Here is a 14,886-nt window from a genome sequence, read left to right on the forward strand (position 1 = left end):
CCTTGCAAGTTTCACTGGTCAGTATTATTTCTTGATTTTTTTTTCTCTTTGTCAATGTTGCAAATACCCCTGTCTTTTCTGTCCCACATCTTTCTTTTATTAGCTACTTCCATGAACAAGTCTTTTATTTCCCGTTTAAATGCTGTTCTTGCTGTTCTTCATCCAATAATATTACTATAATCCAGAACACATTTTCTCATTCTCATTATCCCCCTGGACTTGGTTTGCACATACAGTATTATGCGGTGTCAGAATCCTGAAGGAGTACATAGAGTTGTAGCCCTTCACATGAAAGAGGACACAGATTTGCATAGGATTTACATAAAAATCACATTGGTTAAATTATTTGTACATATGCAAATATGGATGTTGTTATTATTATGTAAATAGAAAGACTGTACCTCTCACCACTGTAAGACCTGCTCTGTCTGCAATTTAGGTGTTAAGTGTTGATGGACAACTCTAGCTCAAGGCCCCTTTTCTCCCTTCAAAGGGTTCTTCAAATCAGCCTTGAACTGAATAACCCTTCACTTAGGAAACAATCATCTGTAAAATACCACCAGAATTTAGAAAGTTTGACAAGCTGAATAGCCATAAACAGTAATGGACACTTCTTGTATTTAAACCCAAACCTCTTCATGCTCTCTCAATTTTCCCCTCTGCATGCTCTCCATTCCTGTATTCCAAATGCTATGCCAGTACAGTACTGTGAAACTTTTCAAAACAAAAAAAACCCACAACCCTTTATTCTCACCATGCCTCTTTTCCATTGAAAGTTTTCCCAGCCAGATACAGTACCAGGCTTGCTTCCGCTATTGCCATTAAGCAAGAACCTAATTGGGAAGCAGAACAAATTGTAATTCTAGCCTTCATGGTTAAAATTAGGAGGCTCATTTCTGGTTTTTGTTTCTATTAGACATGCTGAAACAGGCTAAAATGGTTACCTCTTTGGAAACATACTTCAACAGCATCCTACATCTTGGTCCACCAATCACCAAAGTGATCGGTGCTGCAAACTCCAGGTGGTGGCAGAAATGCTTGCTGTAACCCACTCTATTATTCCTTATGGATTTTTGTCTTCAGGTGACAGGCTGTCCTATCTATCTGTTTTGGCCTTGAGCCTTAAGCACATATTATCTGTTGTGCATATTCCATATCAAGCCTCAAAGGGAGTTCTGCTGTCTCTCTGCATGAGTTTATTTACACTGTATAGCAGTTTGATAGGACTTTAACTGTCATAGCTCCAGGCTATGGTATCTTGGAATTTGTAGTATGGTTGTCTCCTCTGAATCTCTGCTAGAGAACTCTAGTGGATACTGTGGCTACAGGGGTTTGTAATTAACAGTAACAATTTTGTATGGGAACAGCTTTGAATGCCTGGATTGAGTACACACGGGGCAGAGTGCTAATGTGATTGGCAACTGAATGACTGGCTGCTGATGGGTGGGTGTAATTGAAATGTAGTGGTACAGTTTTAAAGTAGAGCTAGTTACTGCTGAAAGTTGGAGAGAGAAATAACAGTCAGTCAGGGGATGTAGTCTGCACTAGAGTTAATTTGAAAAAGTATGTCTAGAGAGCTTGGAGAGTATGTGTCAGAAAGTTAGAGAGTCTGTGAAGAAGTTATTTTGATCTTGAATTACAGATATAATATTTTTATATTTTACTGCTATTTTGACCTTTATCATTCATATCTAAAAGGTAAAGGTTCCCCTTGACATTTAGTCCAGTTGTGTCTGACTATAGGGTGCGGTGCTCATCCCCATTTCCAATCTGTAGAGCCAGCGTTTGTCCGAAGACAGTTTCAGTGGTCACGTGACCAGCTCCACGTGACCACGGAACGCTGTTACCTTCCCACCATGGTGGTACCTATTTATCTACTCGCATTTACATGCTTTTGAACTGCTACTTGGCAAGATTCATATCTTAGAGCATACGTATTCTTTCATGCCAATTACCTGTGGCCCCTCAATAGAATACTTTTTGTTTCTCCTTAAAATAAGGTAAGCACACTACAAAACAGAGAGCAATACACCAATGTCATGTGAAGCTACATGTTCCAAGAAGAAACAAAATGATTAACTAAAATAGGAAAACCTATTTCACTAAAAACCCATGAATAATAAAAGACAGCACCTTGAGGCAGGGAAGCTCTGGTTTGGGGTAGAGTAGAATTATTGGCTGAGGTTTTGAGGGGTGGTTGTCATTTGAGGTTAACACCTTCTCTAGTGGCAATAAGGCATAGAGACTAGGTTTCAAGTTTTAAAAGGTGCCAAGGAGGTGCCTGTGACCATCTAAAGAGCGTGTAACCCACTCATGTGAAAATGAGTGGGAAAATCATCACCTTCTGAAAAATGAAGATTGTTAATGGACCCCTGTGAATTACAGCATTACAACTGTCCAGCAGAAAATTCTAATATCAAACTACAGATCCCAGAATTCTATAAGAAGGAGTCATTACAATTGAAGTGTTATCAAAGTACTGCAACTCTCCAGTCTGTAGATACAGCCTAAATAAGCATAGAACAAAGTTGAGAGCAAGGAAGCAGAGCTGTGGCCAAGAACATCAATGGAACACAAAGTCTTAACTCATGCCATGGTAGCTCAAATTTTGATATGCCCAGCTTCAGCCCAGTTCTGCAAAGTAAATAAGGAATGTTATAGAAGTACTTTTCTGGATTGCATCTCTCAGAATTCCTCAGTTGGTGTGCCCAGAAGTTGTAGCCTAAAAAGGTAACCTTTTCAAGCCACAGAAAATATATAATATATAATCTGTGAGTACTATATTTGTACTACGTACTATATTTGGTTTAGAATCCCCCAATTAGTCTCACCAAAAGTTGTAATCCAAAAGGAGTAAAATGTCCAAGTTCTTTAAATCCATAATTTTGATTCAATGAACTGAAAAAAGCAAAAGCCATCTATCCATGTACATCTATTGACAGGGAGATAATAGGAGAAATACTAAAGCAACCAAACCAAAAAGAATGTTCAGGGTATGAATAGAGAGTTCAGACCAGTCTATACAAGTGAACAATGTCTGCTCCATGCCACCATTGTAATACAAAGCTAAAGAGTAAATGAGACAGTTCATTTACAGGCAGAAAATGAATAATGGGTTCATTAGATGCCAATTGATTGATAAAGCACCATTTATTGAAAGGTCTAATATGTGTAACCAAAATTAGTTTGTGATGTAATTAAGACAAAAATTACTTAACTGAATGCATGCTTAATTATCTTCGTACGGCCAACTTGTAAGAAATTTCAAGCATTTAATTGCCATTTGATAGAATAGCTATAGCAAGCTAATTTGGTTTCAAATTACGGAATGTGCTAATTGATATTAAATAAGTATGTGAATTGGTAACCAGCTAGCCAGTAAGCTATAGTTATTTCAGAAAGTGTCAATTAAACACCCAGAGGTCTTTTTTCCAAATAGATATTAAATATAATGCATTAAGGATGTAATTTTCAGTATCTAATTGTTGACTGCAACTTATTTGCTGTCTCAATATGCAATTGCAGTTTCCAAGCCACTGTGTAAAACAAGAAGACTCTCCTAAGACACTGATGATGACAGTCGTTATTTTGTTATTAAGGTACACTGGGAATTTTGTTAGCTATTCCACATGAGATCACAGTATGGTTGGGTTTAGAAGAAGTTGGAATATAAATTCTTGTTTCTCTTTTTCTTATGTGTAAGAACAGAAAAACGTGATTCTGCCCCCCTTTTTCCTGTCAAATTTTTTGTTGTTACATGCTGTCAAGTCAGAACCAACTTACACAACCCTAACAGGTTTTCAAGGTAAGTGAGATATTTAAGGAGTGTTATCATCAGTTCTACTCCCCCCCACATCAGTTTCCCTGTTTTCTAGAGTCCTAATCCATCACACTATCCGCTACATCACACCAGGAACCACCCTGTGAGATATCAAGATAATTTCTGACAATCTCATTGATAGCTTTCATATCTGGGAGAATAAACTATTTGCAAATTATGCAAAAAGTATTACTAAATGCTAAAACTGTTGCTTTGTTGCATGGACGTACTACAGTTAGAAGCATCAGATGGGATGCTGGCACCTTTTTGATCTATCAGTCAATACTTTTGTGCTTGCAGCATGCCGGCACTTTGCTTCATAGAAGGAAAAGGCATTGGTTTTGCAGAGACATTTTGCACAACTTCTGGACACTTCAACAGGAAGGGAAAAAGCACACATCTTCTTCCCATTCTGAGGGCAAGAAATATTGCCAAGGTTGACAGACTCTTGATTGACTCTTTCAATGTGTCCAAACAGACTGTACCCTAGAGAATGGATAGTTTAACAAGATTTCTCACATCCTTATCAAGAAGCCACATAAGACAAAAGGCCAATTCACAAAACCAAACTGGTGTGTATGTGTGTATGTTGACAGGTTCAATTAGGTTGGCCCATACAGAATTCAGCAGATGGTATATAAACTTTCATCATGTGCTGAGTGTGTAAGCTAGTAAAAATGAATCTACCATAGGATATCAAATGTAAAGGGACATACAGCCTATGAACATGTTTAAGCAATCATTTTACTACAAGCCAATTTGCATACTCAACAATCTGGTTACAGAAGCAGTAGGGAGATAAATTTTCATTCACATTATTCTTACAGGTGCAAGTGAAATAAATTTTAAAAATCAGAAGTTTTCTGTCTACTGGGTGAGATCTTGGCATTTTTCATGTTATTTGATTGATTGATTGAAAATATTTACAGGATATGCCACCTTCATCATACTGGATCCAAGGCTGCTCACAGTGTTACAGTGTCCTTTTCAAGGAGAAAGGCAGGGTAAAAATATTTTAAATAATTAAAAAAAAAAAAAGAAACCAAGTTAAAAACCAAATAATAAATTATGACAATATTTTAAAAAGTGTTAAACAAATATCACATTAAAACTCATAATAAGAGCAAAATTAAAAACACAAGTAAAATGCAGAGTAAAATGACCCCTTTACTTTTTTGTGAAAGATTTGTGGAAGTGTTTTTGCTCAAAACAGTGTGTTCTGCACAAAAACCTTGCACAAAATACTATCCTGGTGCAAAAACACTTTTTTTGGGCTATTGCTGCTGCTACCACCAAAAAAGGTGGGGGGGGGAGTAATGCTCTTCACTCTTGTGTAGGAGTGAAATTCTGGAAGGAAGTGGCTAGTTTTTCAACAATGTTAGATCATTTTTCATCAAAGTTCAGAACATTTGGAAGTATTTGTTACATTCTTGTAAACAGGACCTGCCATCAAATGATGTTGTGTGAACTGTTACTATTCAGAATTTCAGCTAATCTGTACCTTCCTCACCAACTCTATCCTTTCTTCACCTAAAAAAAACCCTATGGGGGTTAATTTGAACTTGCCAGCAGTGGGAATGGTCTGGCTTTCTCCACTGCCTGTTGTGGTCTTGCAAAGAAGGACAATCTGAATCTGTGACAGGCTGAGTTTCTCTGTGGGAACTCTGATATTTCGGGCCTCAAAAAAACTGCGTGTAGAGGCTTCCCTGGAGCAGAAGCCTTGGGGACAGTAACAGGCAGGAAGCAGCGGCCAGAAGACTCTCCCTGTTTTCTGATTAACCCTTTTTGCCACCTTTCCATGAGAGAAATTGTATTCAGCATTCCACAGTGTGCAAACACAATATGCAAACAATGTGTATACCTTACGGTGTGCAAACTGAAAAACCACAATTTGCAACCATTTTAGCGTGCTACATGGTGGCTTGAGGACGCCATCAGATGGGAAAACAGTTTGCATTTTAGACCACTTGTGGCATGATCCTGTGCAAGCCATTTCCCAGCAATCACACAAAGTTTGTGAAAAGCACTCCAGGCCGACCTTGATCTTTGCCCAATCTGGACTTTTTTGATCCAGTTTAGGCAGGGCTACTATATTCTGGGGCATGGTTGGAGTGATTCCTGCACAGACTGAAAGGCTGCTTAAAAGAAGACTGTAGATTGACCCTTTCCAGCACAATCGGACATGATCCTATATTGGATATATTCTTTTCAGGATTAAACATAATAAGAATACGTCTGCCATTTCAGTTATTTTTCCTTTTCCATTTCATCCATCCTGGCTGAACATCTGTTCCTGAAGAAACACTCTTCTCCCCTTTGTCTAATGGCAAATTATATAATTTGAAATATAATCTTCTGATCCCACTTTTCTGGTCTATCACAAATCACCCAAAAGTATTTGGAGTAATAACATAGTCTTTTCACCAGGAAATGAGCCAGAAACAGTCTTTTTCCTGCAAAATGCAAGGCATGGGTAAAATATAGAATCTAGCATGTATAAAATGAGGAGGCTGGCATTTTGAGCAGCATGTGAGTAGGGAATGGTAATTAACACTTTTCCCATGAGCTGGTTCCCACACACACATGTACACAAGTACACTCAGAGTCACACATGTACATACACACACACCCCGCAGCTTTTCCTGTTACAAGGTGAATGTTTACATGCATCTTGAATGAGGAGAAATGAGAGTGATTTAAGCAGAAAATGACAAGAAGTTAAAATGAGTGTCATTCTTCTTCCTTAAAAGTTCTGCACCCTAACATCTAGGCTTATTTTAGTTTCTGAAGATACATTGGTTAGTATCCTATTCAATGCAGGCAGTTTGAACTGCTGGATAACTCAGTCCAGACAGCATAGAGACACTGTTTGTAGATATATGATATATTTGTGGCTGTATGGTAGTGCTGAACCTGTTAAGTGACATTCAGCCTGCTCCAGAAGCATATGCACACAGAGAAAGATCTCATTTAGAGTTTTGAAGGAATCCCCTTGGATTAATGATTGCAATTAGATGCAGAGAAGGCCTCAGTAGAATTTGAGTGCCTATTATCAGGCTAATATGTCAGTTCAGTGGTTTAGGTATCTGGCTGCTGAGCCAGAGGTTGAAAGTTCAATTCCCCACTGTGTCTCCTTAACAGGGACTAGACTAGATGATACATAGACACCCTTTCAGCTCTGCAGTTCTTTGAGGATGATTTATACTCTTCCCCCAAAGTTTCTGCCATCTGCCTCAATCTCGGCCCTTGTACTAGTGAAAGAATTGCCGCCATCACTTTCAAAGGGCTTCAAGCTTATATATGGAGGTACAAGATGTCTCCTTGCACAAGCTCTGGGAGTGTCCACCACTCATTCAGTGAAGCATTGCATGCAGAGAACAGGTCAACAAGATACTACCCATTGAAGGATAAAATGTTTCTCTCTTTTTTTTTAACCCAGAGGGTAACCAGCCATCATTTGTAGGCTCTATGTCAACACAATCCAGAAAAACAGTAGAGCGAGGAAACAACCATTCTCTTCCTACTGCATGTCACTGAGAAAAGGTGGGGCAGAAGCCAAAGAAGTATTGCAGAGTGTAGATGTCATATACCGTATTTTTCACACTATAAGACACACTTTTCCCCACAAAACAGGGGGGGTGGAAAGTCTGTGCGTCTTATGGAGCGAAGAAAACAGATTATATTTTCCTGTTTTCTTCTCCTAAAAATTGGTGCGTCTTATGGAAAGGTGCGTCTTATGGAATGAAAAATACGGCAATTCTATTGATGTTGCTCAAAGTATTGTTGTTTCCTTTTCAGCCAAGCTGAGAGTGGCTTATGAAGACCGTAACAGTATCTAGCCAGGCAAATACAACAGACTATGGAGAACCAAAGCAACAAAGGGTCAGACTTGATGGTACAATTAGTGTACCATTGAAAACAGAGGAAGTAGACGTATCTTCTTTATTTTTTATTTGTCTTTTCCTGATATGCAAACATAGACTACCATGGCTACCTTTTCTAAAATTAAGAACAGAGCTTCCTGCAGAGATAAAAGAGTTCTGTTTATCCTAGTACTAACACTCCTGTTGCAAATGAGCTTGTTTTTGTTTTGTGATTGGTCATCCAGAGGTAAACACAGACTTCATTGACAGGTCTATTTACCCAGAACCCAAGCGCTGAAGAAACTGTTGCTAAACATTCTAATAGCTTCCAATTGTGAAGCAAGCATTTCATCTAGTCTGCCCTTCAGAAAGAATGCTCTTCATATCACTTCTTATCGATTTTTCTCTGACCACTGTATTTAAAAATTTCTGTGTAAACTCAGCAATGCAGAGGGTTTCTTACAGCCTTGTGTTTTCAAATCTTGTCCTCGGTTTTCTTTTAGACATGGAAATGTTAGCTAAAAATCAGAGATGGGGACCTGAGTCACGGGACTCACTGTCAAGTCGGGCTTAAGTCACACTGATGACTCAACTTAGACTCAATGGGGTTTCTTGTTCAATGACTCAGACTTAACTTGTGACTCAGAACCCACCTACCCCCTCCATTTTTTGGAATGGGGAAGCTTGTTTTTAATAGGGACTCAGACTTGGGGCTTGCGACTTGGTACCAAAGACTTGAACTCGGACTTGGGACTCTGAGCCAAAAGCATGCCAACATCCCTGCTAAGCTTCTGTGTATCTCGTGAAACATATGAGCTACCCAAATATTTTAAAACACTGCTGCATTATATGCACCAAGGTAGGTAATAATCAGACTCATTCCCATCTGATCCAGGACTTAGAAGCTCTTCTAGAAAGTAAAGCCACCTAGAGTGGTCGTATAGACCAGATGGGCAGGATACAAATCAAATCAAATCAAATCAAATCAAATCAAATCAATCAATCAATCAATCAATCAATCAATCAATCAATCAATCAATCAATCAATCAATCAATCAATCAATCAATCTAAATAAATAAATAAATAAATAAATAAATAAATAAATAAATAAATAAATAAATAAATAAATAAATAAATAAATAAATATGTGAGAACAGAATCTTATGTCTGGGTAGTCAGCAGTGTTACAGACCTATGCAACATGTTTGACTCCGGATCAGGGAGCCTTAAAAAAAAACTGGACAGATTCTTCAGTTGCCTATTCAAACTGCTCTAGATAGAGCACAGTCCCTGAACATGACTAGCCTCTGATTTCACATTTGCATTTTACCTTCAGAGCCATACCTCTTGGTTACTGATTAAAGCTAATGCTGGCTACATCCTGAACCTACTTCTCTTGGGCTCAAGCAGGACAATATCATTTATGCATCATTAGAACTAAAGCTTCCCTAAGTAATTAAAATGATGTGTTTACAGTGGGGTCTTGACTTGAGAACTTAATCCGTATTGGAAGGTGGTTCTCAAGTCAAAAAGTCTGTAAGTCAAGTCTCCATTGACCTACAGTGCATTGAAAACCCATTAATCCCGTAACAGGCCGTTTTTGTTCCATTTTGGTTTTTTTCTGGTCTGTAAGTCAAATCTCAGTCTGCAAGTCAAACCTAAATTTTGCGGCCAGAGAAGTCTGTAACTCAAAAAGTCTGTAAGTCAAGCCGTCTGTAAGTCAAGGGTCCACTGTATTATGACATGAATGTGTCTTGCTCTGCATGTTGCAGATTGACTTGTTTTTATTTTGTGGTTGGTCTTCGGAAGGTAATCGTGGCCTAGAAGAGAACCTAAAATGAGATAGATTGAGTCAATAAAAGAACCCGCAGCCAAATGATCTGCAGCCAGATCCGTGGGACGGTGGGGTGAGCACAATAACAGAAAACAAAGGACATAAAAAATTTAAGGGAAGCTTGAGAAGAAGGAAAAAGGCAATGACTGTGAAAGTTGACAGAATGAGCAGATGAGGAAAACCAAGAGGGAAGAAGTCAAGACATTGTGAAGGAAGCAAATGAAGGTCTGAGCATCAGAGGCAGATCTGAGAAGAAATTACGCATAGTAGAAAGACCTTTTTTTCCCCCCCGCAGAGACTAACTTTTAAATCGCCTTTAGTAAGGAAACATTTGATGAAGCTGTGTAACTAGGGGAGCCAACATTCCTGGATTTATTAATGTATTTCACCTTGCTCCACCTCTTCCATGATCCAGGGATCGGTTACTCACCTGCTATACCTCACTTCTGTAACCCAACATGGTCCACCCCTGCCCACTCTGTAACTTTAGGTTGGAGATTTTGACACCATCTTGGAAATGAACTTTCTAGACCAGATTCTTCCTTTAAAAAGAAAATGTATTAGGGCAAATATTCATGAATTTCCTAGATAACCCCTATGTAATATTTGAGTAACTGTGATTGTAGTATTTGATCTTCATGGGTAAAGTATCCAAAACCTCAAATTCAACTGGCAGAAAGAGAAAGAGAGAGAATGTGCTGCCACTCTTAACAGCAATACATTTTCAGTTACTAATAACAATGGTTGTCATGGGAACAGCCGGTCCAGCGTGAATGTAAGGATTTGCTTTCAGGTCAGTGCTGTATTAGTCAGCAGCCTTTCACAACCTCCTTTCTCTCAAATACTGGAGGCTTCTGTCCAATTAACTTGCAACAGCACTTTCCATACATCAAGCCTTACTGGAAATTAATTACATTGGTGACAGTTGCGTGCAGAACCCTTTAAACTTTGCTCTTCATATAATTACTTGGAAAGGCATTTTAAAATTCAAAAAGGTAATCTTTCCCATTTTTATTGCACTGTAGACATCTCCAGATATAATCCGAAATAGAAAGAGTACAACCTACTTTATACAAAATTCCTGGTAAATGTTCAAGACTTTAAAGCAGTCAGAGATGTGGAAAACAGAACCAGTGCTTACAACAATTGTTAACCTGTAATCCTAAACTGCTTGGGTCACACATTCCTGACATCAGAATGTAGCAAAGTTACTTTTGAGGATTACATGCTGGCTGGAGGATTTGGGGACTTTTAATCCTAAAAAATAACTCTGCCAAACTCACCATGAGGCACAACTCTTTCCATGTCCCGCTGCAGTTCTCAGTGGTCCCCATTGCTTGTGTGGAGATGCTAGGCTTATGACTTGAGGGGCTCAAAAATGACTGTTTGATCCAGTGCTTTCCTATGTTGACTGTGTGCTCATGATTCATATTTGATGAATTTAGATAAGTTAAGAGCAAAAGCTGCTGCAACAGTGTGAATTGCACCAGCTATGTGCAGTGTACTCACTTATATAATAAACTTTTCATGCAATGAAAGATGGGCAACAATGGGTTCAAGTTACAGGAAACCAGATTTTGGTTGAATATCTGGAAAAATTTACTAACTGTTAGAGTTGTACGGCAATGAAACCAATTACCTGGCAGATAGATATCCTTTGAGGGGATTGGACTTGATGGCTTTATAGGGCCCTTTTAACATCATTATTCTATCATTCTGTGATTCTGTGATTCTAATTAACTCTTTTATAAGATTTGCAACAAACTGTAAGAGTACCAGCAGCTCTACACATTTTTAGGTGCAAGGAACCGTAATCAGGGTGGAGTGTCCAGATTTTGACCAGGAATGCCAACATTTGGAGGATGCAAGAAAATGCTGCTGGAAAAGCATGACACACCGACCCATAAGTAAATATATTAGCAAAATTCCCCCTCTCCCATTCTATGTGTGTGTACCTGTGCATACGCACTCATGTGCATGCATGGGGGGGGGCTACAATTTCAGAATTCTCCAAGAATTCTCCAGAAAAAAATAATCTGGGAGTTCCAGCCCCCAGACTCACGCCGACAGACATGTACAGAACCTACATTTTGCTCACCTGGACCAGGGCCTATAGCTGAGGCTCCATGTCTGTCTCAGGTCTTGCTTCCTTTGTGGAATGTATAAAAAAGAGAAGATGCCACAGTGCTTCCTGGGGCTTGTAGTCTTTTGGAAGGTGCCTTCAATAGACCCTCAAGGGCAGGCAGACTACAACCTGCAGGAAGCACCATAGCAGTTTTCTTTTTTATCAACAGGAAGAAAAGCCCAAAATACATGAAAACTTGGAGAGAGGCTTTTTCCTTATATAAACATGTCCAGTCACCAAGAGTAGCTCTACTATGAAACTAATGAAGCTTATATTTCAGGGCTCCTTATCTCAGAGAGATCACACAAGTGACATTAATCTACATTTTAAAAAAAACCTATGGTGACTTGCTGTGAAACAGCCCCATTGAAGACGATAAAGCTGGTTACCCAGACCTCATTCCTGGTTGTGGAAGGGCCCTGTAACAGTTCAAGCTTCAAGGTCCCAGAAATGTAGGTCTGCCACTGCCAGTCACTAAGATCTGCTGGGGAGGCCCTCATCCATCATCCACCATTAAGAACAGTCCATTATGTGGAGATATGGGGAGCACCAACTCCCAGAATTCTGCACTAGGTGTTCACCCCCATTCCTTGGTCTTCTCCCTGCGCAGGCCAGTCTCATGAGACCAAAGCCTCGCTAATAGGACAGCAAGCCTCTGGAGGGAAAACTTGCTCTGCATGAAAGAGATGTTCCCTTAGGCAAGGACATTTTCAAAAGTTTATTTACATGCCAATCCACTGCCTGAATATGGCATTCTATGAGGCCAGGTTGTCCAACATAGCCAAAGCTTATAGTATTTTTAATGCTTTCTAATTCATATAATGTAACTGTTTCATCTTATGGGAAAGGACTAATGGTCCTGGCATGAGCTCTGTGCTAAACTAGGCAGATTTATTCCACAGTCATTAGCACTGGGATCATTTTGTAAGGTTCACCTCATTATCCACTCCGCTCACACACTTTCCACCGTTGTAACCCTAGAGGTAGGAGTTATTTAATCTCTTTTCATTTTATGAACGAATAAAAAAAATTATAGAACATGGTATGAAAAAGGCATAAGCAAATATTGATAAAAATGTTTCCAGGGTTTTATTGCATCAGAAGTTCTACTCTGTAAAATGGAACTGAGGGATGTCAAAGCTTAGATAACAATGATTGTCTATTGACTTCATATATTCATTGTTTAACAGCCCTGTCACTGATTCATTTTGAACTGATCACTTCTGAGACATCTTAATCATCACACATTTCAGGACATACAGTATACAGCATGCCAATACTGTAATTAGAATACATGTAATTACAATGTACCCTCATTAGCTCTAATTATACCACTGTATAATAGTGCTATTATAATGCATTACTATTATTAATACTTACATGCTCAAAATAAGAATGAACATTATTTGTTCTTGTTGCACTCTTTAAAGATCAGCCAGCAATACTGACTTCCTAAGAATACTTTTTCTACAGTGACTGCAGAGACAAATGGAAGGAGATAGAGCTATGATTTATGCAGAATTTTTGTGTGTGTGATTGGGATAGATGCATAGTAGCTGTACAACTAGAAAGTGGTGGTGCCATATGACTTCAGGGATAAAATTGCTATTGGCCCTCACAAGTTCAAGAACAAGGTTTCTGTTTTGCCATTCTAAAATCGTTCCATTTCATGCCACCAGACCAGAGCCTTTATCTCCATTTTGTGTTTCATCTTAAACACTTTTTCGATTCCAGTCTCAATATGGCTGCCATTAGACACCTGCTCTTACTCCATCGTGGTGGTGGTGTTTTTTCTCTCCATACCTCTAAACACCAACATTTAGAACTAAAACTTTCTTGTAATGAGAATCTGAGCACCAGCTGGAGTTATTTTGGGTCATCCATGTACTTACCTGCCCTAAATGTGACTAATAAATGAAGCAGTGAATAGTTGCCTGATGTTCTATACACAATTATAAGTTTTTATCTTAACTTACTTTTTAATTTACTGCCCATTCCTAGACCTCCTATCAATTTTTAAAATAAATTATAACCACATGAAAGTCATTTCCCAAGATTCAGTTACATTCTACAGGAACAAGAAATAATTCCCAGGATAGGGCAGTTTAGAAGCCTCCTCCAAGGATGCTGTAAGGAATGCATGCTGTGGACAGAGACGTATGCTGTCATCTTTGCCATAAAATATCCTTCTTTCATATGTTTCCTAATATATATCCAGATATTAAGGACAATTCTAGTATTTAAAACACAGGGGCTGGTATTCCAGAGAATCAAAATGAGAGGTATTTTTTGGTTGTCATTTATTCCAGCTGCTGGAGTAAGATTTCCATTCTCCATTCCCCAGAGTACTAAACTAAGGCTCATTATTAAAATCTGAAATGCTTAGGCAGGATTTCACATTCTTGATTATAGATGGGAACTTTTAAGAAGCACGGTTTTACTGACTGCCTATATGGACATTGTGCATTAGGCCCTGGTCACACAAGGGGAGTTTTCTAGTTCTTCTGATTCTTTCCATACCTCTGTTGTACTGAATTGTGGTCACGTGGTTTATATCCCAGGATAAGCATCCTGAGAACTTTTAATGGTACCGATTTATTTTCTCCTATTTGAATCATTATGGCCGGCTACACCATGATACCATGATACCAGTTTATTTTCTCTCTTCCTTCAAAGTCCAACTTAGCTCCTTGATTTCTACATATATATTTTTTAAAAAATAATATTTATCGATACATCAATATGTCAGGAACAAGGTCCTTCTAAGATGCACAACTGCACATGATTCCAGGGTGCCCCCCAGAAGATTGGAATGGCAAACCACTTCTGAGTATTCTTCACCTGAAAAACCCTGAAAAGGCTCACCATAAGTCAGAACTGACTTGACGTCACATTATTATTCTTGTTATCGTTATTATATGCCAACTATGATGCTACCTAAATGGAAATAACTTTCAGACAGATACTGTACTTACTCTCTGGTAACCTCCTCTTTGAGTTAGCCCTTCATGAATATGTGGGACAGATTTTGCAAATGGTCAGGAAATTTCAGCAAGTTCAGTTCAGTAGACCTAGATTGCTAATTAACACTTGCTGATTGTGCTGCACTGTCTATTGCCAGTTCTACTTTGAGATTCAATTCAATGCACTGGTGCAAAGCCGTAAATCACTTGGCAACAGGCTACCTGAAGGATGATGTTCCCCCTATTTACATATCCAAACCTATTATCCTTATCCGTGTTT

Source organism: Pogona vitticeps, chromosome 4 (assembly GCF_051106095.1).
Source record: "Pogona vitticeps strain Pit_001003342236 chromosome 4, PviZW2.1, whole genome shotgun sequence".
Classification (NCBI taxonomy): domain Eukaryota; kingdom Metazoa; phylum Chordata; class Lepidosauria; order Squamata; family Agamidae; genus Pogona; species Pogona vitticeps.